The sequence below is a fragment of the Notamacropus eugenii genome, chromosome 5, assembly GCF_028372415.1.
Source record: "Notamacropus eugenii isolate mMacEug1 chromosome 5, mMacEug1.pri_v2, whole genome shotgun sequence".
Taxonomy (NCBI): domain Eukaryota; kingdom Metazoa; phylum Chordata; class Mammalia; order Diprotodontia; family Macropodidae; genus Notamacropus; species Notamacropus eugenii.
Genome location: NC_092876.1, coordinates 75,866,626 through 75,873,670, shown reverse-complemented (window position 1 = coordinate 75,873,670; position 7,045 = coordinate 75,866,626). Strand labels below are relative to the sequence as shown.

At 48.5% G+C, this 7,045-nt stretch overlaps 1 long non-coding RNA gene across 1 annotated transcript; it reads left to right on the top strand.

Annotated features, from left to right (window-relative positions):
* The first annotated feature begins 277 nt into the window (after positions 1 to 277).
* LOC140508611 (uncharacterized) lies at positions 278 to 5,329 on the top strand. Its single transcript, XR_011968475.1, has 3 exons — positions 278 to 466; positions 723 to 796; positions 4,840 to 5,329. It is a non-coding gene; the product is annotated as an uncharacterized lncRNA (long non-coding RNA).
* Positions 5,330 to 7,045: the final 1,716 nt, after the last annotated feature.

Here is a 7,045-nt window from a genome sequence, read left to right as displayed (position 1 = left end):
TAGATTTGCCTCCTATCTGTGCTACAGCAGGCTGATGCCTCCCCAGGCTGAGCTTTATTTTCCCCATCCACCCGTGAAGGGGCCAGTTTAGAGGATCCCTCCCACATCTCTTTGCTGATGAGTCTGAGGGAGTAGGGAGGTGCAGTTCCAGCAGGGTGTGAGGCAGTTCATTGCCAGCACTGCTGTTGTCATGGATCTCGGGGGGTTTATGATGCTGAGCCCATGGGAGAGTGCAGCTAGGCAGCTTATTAGGGAGGTTGTACAGGGAGCTGCTTCCAGCTGGGACAAGCTCTAGGCTGCTCTCACTCTCCCAGAGGGGCTTGGGCAAGGAGGCTCCTGCATTCACCTGCGACAGCTGCTGTCTTCAAAGCCCTCTGACTCAACCCCAGAGACCATGAAGGTCTGATGGAAGAGCTCCCTGGCTCTCCCAGCTGCCATGGTGGCTCCAGCCTTGATAACCTCAGGGGTGAGCCAGGGGGCAGTCCAACTTTGGTCCAGAGTCCTCCTTACCCCCATTGCAAAGCAGTTTGTGGGAGAAAGGCTGGCCTTCTTGTTGTCCTTTGAGGAGGAAGCAGGCTACTTCTCAGACATTCACTGAAGTCCCATTTGGCTCTAAATACCATTGAGTCATGATCCTTAGGCTGCTGTCCAGGACCTGTTTCTTGTGCAGAATCATTGAACGGGGAGTAACTGGTAACATTTTGTCTTCTGTCATTGGCTAGGTGAGCTGCCAATCATTCCTACAGCAACACTGACAAGTGAAGACAGGCAATGACACTGATGGAGAGTGAAGGGGGTGAGTGAGCAGAGGTTGGTCTCTTTATCCTTCAAATGAAAAGAACTTGGGATAATGTTTGCAGTCAGAAGATTTGTGTTCCAGCTATGTGAATAAGTCATTTACTAGTAGAAAGAGTGATGGCTGTGGAGCCTGAGGACCTGGGTTCAAATCCTACCTCTGACTATTGCTATTGATGTGACCTTAAGAAAGTCATCTAACCTCTATGGTTTCCTAGGCAGCCAGGCAGTGCAGTGGTTAGAGCACCTGTCCTGGAGTCAGGAAGACCTGAGCTACTTGCTTGTGTGACCCTGGACAATTCACTTAACCTGCATCTGCCTTAGTTCCCTCAACTGTAAAGTGGGGATCATAATAGCGTCTACCTCTCAGAGTTGTTGTGAGGATCAAATGAGATAATAATGGTAAAGTACTTAGCTCAGTGCCTGGTATACAGCAGGTGGTATATAAATGCTTATTCTCTTTTCTATTGGCTCCTCCTCTCTGAAACCTCGGTTTCCTCATAGATGACTTCTGAGGTCCCTTGACTATAGAGGTCTAGTCCAATGAGCCTGGGAATCTCCCTTGGGTTTAATTTCCCGTTCTACAAGACGAGGGTGCTGGATTTGGGATCTTTAAGGTGCCTTGCCCCCGACATTCTATGACTCTACAGCGTGAGCCTCATGAAGAGGACACTGGTGAGTCACTACTTAGCGATGTCTCCGAAGAGAGACCTGCTCAACAATGGGCTCGATGAAGTGGGTTGAGATCTGCAACTTTGAGATCATGCGACCATTTCCAGAGTCTAATTTAATATGAGATCCTTACAGACAGCACTGACCCAGCCCTTATCTCCTGCGCTACCACTTCCTCCTCTCAGGAGGATTTGAGAGGGAACAGGCACCCTGGGCAAAATGGCGCCTTAGCTCAAGAAAAGTCATCTCTAATGGGCGGGGTAGCAGGCTGATGGGACACATAATTTGGAGGACAACAGGACCTTGCTAGTGTTCGTATCCAACACCCACATCATCTGAGAATAATCAATCGCTCACAGGCATTTATTAATCTTGTCCTATGGGCTAGGCATTGTGTTAAGGCCTACCTTGCCCAAGAGCCAATGGCCTTGGATCTGCCTCTGCTCAACCCAACCTGAAAACAAAGGGATTCCTCAGTCTTTTCTCCAGCCCCCTTTCTATTTTCCTGGCAAGAAATAGAGTTGGATTTGAGCCATTGCAAGTAATCCTTGTAGAAGAAGGTCCCAATACTCATGGGAGACAGGAGCCAAGGAGTCAATGAACATCAGTCTCTCCAATCTTCTCCATCCATCCCTCCATTAGCAATTCAGTCAATACATGTTTCCTGAGTACCCACAGAACAGAAGGCCCTGTGCTTCATTCCAGGGGGAGGGAGACATGATGATGGTGATGAACAAGAGCCTTCCTGTCCTTGATGAGCTCAAAGTCTAGTAAGACACAAATGACGTAGAGCCAACAATTCTGGAGTCAGAAGACTGGACTTGAAGCCCCACTAGGCGAACTTACTTCTGAGTCTCAGTTTCTGCATCTCTAAAATGGAGGAGCAAGACTAGACATCTGAGGGTCCTGCCAGATTTCACAATTTATTAGTGTGTGAAAAGATAAGTAGTCACATGTGATCAGTGCCAGATGAAGGTTACAGGAGTAGAGGCAGGCTTCTTGCACAAGGTGGGAAGGAAGATGGAGAGAAGGAGAACCTCCAAGATGGAGAAGTCCTTCATCCTATCTAGTGTAATTCCTGTATTAGATAGAGGAGGAGGAGGAGAAGACAAAGAGAAAGAGGAAGAGGAAGAAGAAGAAGAAGAGGAAGAAGAAGAAGAAAAGGGGAGGAGGAGAAGGAGAAGAAGGAGGAGGAGAAGAAAAAGAAGAAAAAAGAAAGAGGAAGAGGAAAGAAGAGGAAAAAGAAGAGGAAGAGGAGAAGTTTGGAAATAGGAAAAGTCACATAAAGGTCACACAGCAATAAGGTAAACAGAAATAGGGATGGGACAAGGAGAACAGCTGGAGTAGAAGCTTGTGGATGTGGATAAGGGGAAATGAGGTTGAAAAGTTAGTAGAGGGACTTGAATGTCCAACTCGGGAGTGTTGGCTCCAGTTATCAGGCAGGGGGAGTCACTGAAGGCTCCTGAAGGTGATGAGCATGTCCTCAGTATTGGAATCACCACTGGGCTTTCCTAGGGGAAACACCATCACTAAAGGAGGCAGTGTGGTGAACATCACCCAGCCTGGAGGCAGACTGAATGACTTTGGGCTGGTTTAGATTCCTCCTATGAGATTCACATTCATCATATGTAAAATCAAGGGTTTCAACCAGAGGATCTCTAAGGATCTGCCCAGCTCTGACATTCTACATACTAAGACCCTTAGACTAAGGTCCACGATGTTCTCTGTTCTAAGGCTCCTCCCAGCTCTGACATCCTGTGTTCTAAGGCTCTTTCTAGCTCTGACATTCTAAGAGCTTGTGATTCTTGGAGAGTCTGGTGATGAGCAATGCTCTGGGAATACAAGACTAATTTGTAAGAGATCGGTAGTAATCCCATGGGTCAAAATCATAGGATTTTGAGCTAGGAAGGACCCTTAGAGATCAGCTAGTTTAGCTCTCTTGTTTTACAGGGTGGAACCAGAGAGTCCCGAAGTCACAGAAGCTGTCTAGGCCCTATCTAAGGCCTGCTGGCATCCCACCAGGAGCAGATGGCAGGGGAATTAGGGGCAGGGAGAGGAGTCAGAGTAACAGGCTCTTGTTTATGGGCATGGGCAGATGAATAGGCCCAGGTTTGTGGGATGAGGTGAGGGATGACTAAAGGGCCTGTGGGGGGAATGAGATGGGTGTGGTCCCCCAGGAAAGGGAGGAATTCTCCGAAGTGGTAAGAAGGAACTTAGTTGGCTGGGATGGACCCATGGCCAAAGGAGGGCCCAGACCATCTGGGGATCCCTGCCCTCCCAGTCAGCTGCCTGATGGTATCCCCTGAAGAGAGGAGCTGAGGAAGTCCCCAGGCCTGAGTCATCCCCAACGAGACCGGACAGGGCTCAGGGCAAGCCTGTGGCTGAGGGGTGGCCCTGATGACCTAATAGCACTTTTCATCTGGGATGCGTAAGGAGCTGCCAGCTAGGGTGGGATCTAGGGAAAGACCATTGTCTCTTGATGGGGTCCCCTTGGGAGCTCCTGCTGCTGAGGTGGGGCCCTCCCTTCCTCCCTCCCCTCCACCTCTGACGGCCTGCTCCTTGAGTCTTGAGATGACCGTCCTTTTAGACAGAACCTTCCGCTGGATTCCCCAGGGCTTAATGTGGGAAAAACCCTAAAGGAGGCTTGTGCAGAACAGGGTAGCTGGCCCAGGTGTGAGGTCCTAGCCTCCACTCTGCTACTTATAGCATCCCAAGATTCCACACTAGGAGGGGCCTCAGACATATTCTGGTCCAAACGCTCACTTGCCAGATGGGAAAACAAGCTTAGCAAAGCCCCAAAGTCAGCTGAGCAGGCCTAGCCAGTGTCATACAGGTGCTAAATATCAGACCCAGAATTCCAAACCAAATCCTCTCATTCCAAATCACTTTCCACCTTACTGTATAGCCTTACACAAGACAATTCCCCTCTTTTACCTTCATTTTCCCCATCTGTAAAATAGCCTGATTTCCCCTCCTATGTTCTAGGATTCTTCCTGTCTCTTGCTTTCTGTAGCCAGAGACCAGATCTCCTGATGGTTTTTATGGGAGCTACGCCATGTCCCAGGCACCGTGCCTCCCTTATAACTGGACTCTGGCTCTGGAGAAGTAAATCCAACCCTGTGTGGTGGTGGTGGGGGAAGTATGGCAAGGAGGGAGGGGAAGGAGGGTGCTGCCATCCCTTTAGCATTTTCTGAATTTCTAGGTTGAAGTTGCTGGAGGGATGTGGGAGGCTAAGGACTCTGTGTGTGTGTGTGTGTGTGTGTGTGTGTGTGTGTGTGTGTGTATGTGTGACCAATATGGGAAAGACTCCTCTGCTTACCATGTAAGCAGCTAGTCCCACTCTTGCTGACAACCCTGTTCCCTTCCATATAGGAATAGGGACTGGACCTGTGAACTCCGAGGTGACGGAACTCCATCAGCACCTGCTCACAGATATTTGGCCTTCATTCTCTAGGAGGGCCATGATATCTGGTCATGAAGGAAGCAAGGCTATACAAATACACCAGCCTCACTTTCTCCTCCAGAGACATCTGGGTCCAGTGGCCAGATATAGATCAGGACAACTGGAGATGGCCCCCTCTCAGAGGTGTAGAGTTGCCTAGGGCACTGAGTAACTTGCTGGGAGTCATGCAGCCAATGGGTATCAGAGGGAGGATTTGAACCTGGGGCTCCCTGGCTTCAAGGCCAGTTCTTTCTCTATACCAATGCTGCCCCTTTTTACTTTGCCTATCCCAAATGGGCCATGATCCCTCAAACATGCCCTTTGCTCTCCTGCCTCCTGTCTCGATGACACAGTTACCTAGAATGTTCTGTATGCCCCATCTCCCCCTATTCATCAGAGACCACCCCCCTTATTCTATTGCTTGCCTTCTCAATGGGTTGGGGAGGGAGGGGATTTGGAACTCAAAGTTTTAAACAAATGAATGTTAAATTAACAAACAATGAAGAAAATAGAATCTTAAACACAAAACAACCTCCCCCATCCTTCAAGGGTCAAATCTATTGCTGCCTCCTCCAGGAAGCTCTCACTGATTTCTTCTGGTGCCCAGTTAGAAGTGATCTCTCCCCATACTGAGCCTCCATAGTACACTAACTTCCTCTTCCGTGTCTGCACTCACCAAACTGTGACTTCCCTGTGGACTGGAACAACTTGTCTTCTATTATAACATCTCCCTCTGCCCCGAGTTTAGGACCTGGCACCCAGTGAGAGCTGAATAGATACTTGGAAACAGCAGCTAAGGTGAGCAGGCCCCCAACTCAGTTCTAGTGATGCAGCAGGCCCTGTCTTCCGAGATTTTAAGTTTTAATAGCAGGAAAACCTTGGGCACAAATAACAGGGGCTTTCAGGAGAGGGAAATAGATCCAGGCCTACAGTGGAGGGATTACTACATTTTTAGTGTGAGCGTTTGAAATCAGCAAACACCACAAACCATGGTAGGATTTATTGTTTTGTTGACTGCCTATATTTAAGAAAGTGATGGAGAAAATGGGAACAATACCATTTAAATGGAAAAATGTGTCATGCTTTTTGGAGAGCCCATTGTTAAATATTTACCAGCTCACCACTGGTTAGGCCCTAACTTCTAGGATCTGAGGCAAAGTCCTCTGAGGAAGATGAAAAGCCCATGTATGCTGATAGATGTTTAATAACCAGGGTTCCAGAAAAAAATGTATGCACAATGCATTTTAAAGTTTAATATGCACTATTAACAGTCTTTCCATCACTTTTTTAAGTCTAGATGATCCATAGAGCAAGGAATCAGGTCTTGACGTGTAGCATTTGCCAGTTTCTGAGGTGCAAATGCTCACATTGAAAATTTATCAGTAGGTTCTAGCATATCCCTTCCTGAGAAGGAAGGGGTCATTTTTCATCTGAGTATATGTTGGGCATGAGGGGGGGCTAATTAGGGAAGGCTTTGTGAATTGGCAGGACCTGATGTGAGTCTTGAAGAGAGAAAAGGATTTTAATAATGGAGGGTGGGGTGGGGGGCAATGAAGAGGGAGTCCATTCTAGGAAGGAGCAAAGGCACTCAGAGGTCCGAGGGCTGGAAGGAAATGGGGCAGTCATCAAGTTTGCTAGAATGACAAGACACAGCTGGAAAAGCAGGTTGGAGTCAGCTGGTAGAAGGCCTTGAATGCCAAGATAGGGAGGTCATCTTTTATTTGGAAAGCCGCTGGGAGGTACTGAGTAGAGGAATGATGGGTTTGGATGAGGAAGATGGTCCTCTCTGATAGAGAAGGGCCTCCCTGACTTCTTCAAACCATTCCTTCTATAGGGGGCCAAACCCAGAATCCTACCTGAGCCCATCCCTCACCCTGAGGCTGCCTGGACCCAGGCTCAAAGCCAAGATTGGAGCTGGGTCATTGGCCTCCCTATGTATCCTTCAGTGACTAGAAAGGGAGGAAGGATCCTGAGGAAGGAAGTGGACCAGGAAGGCCTTGGTCCACCCACTGCAAGTACCGCAGCCCGCCCACAGCCTCAGTAATGCCTGAGTGCAATGCTCCCATCTCAAAGGTGTGGGGGGAACTTTATCATTCTAGATAAGGGAGGTACCCAGCAATATAAACAGTGCCTCTG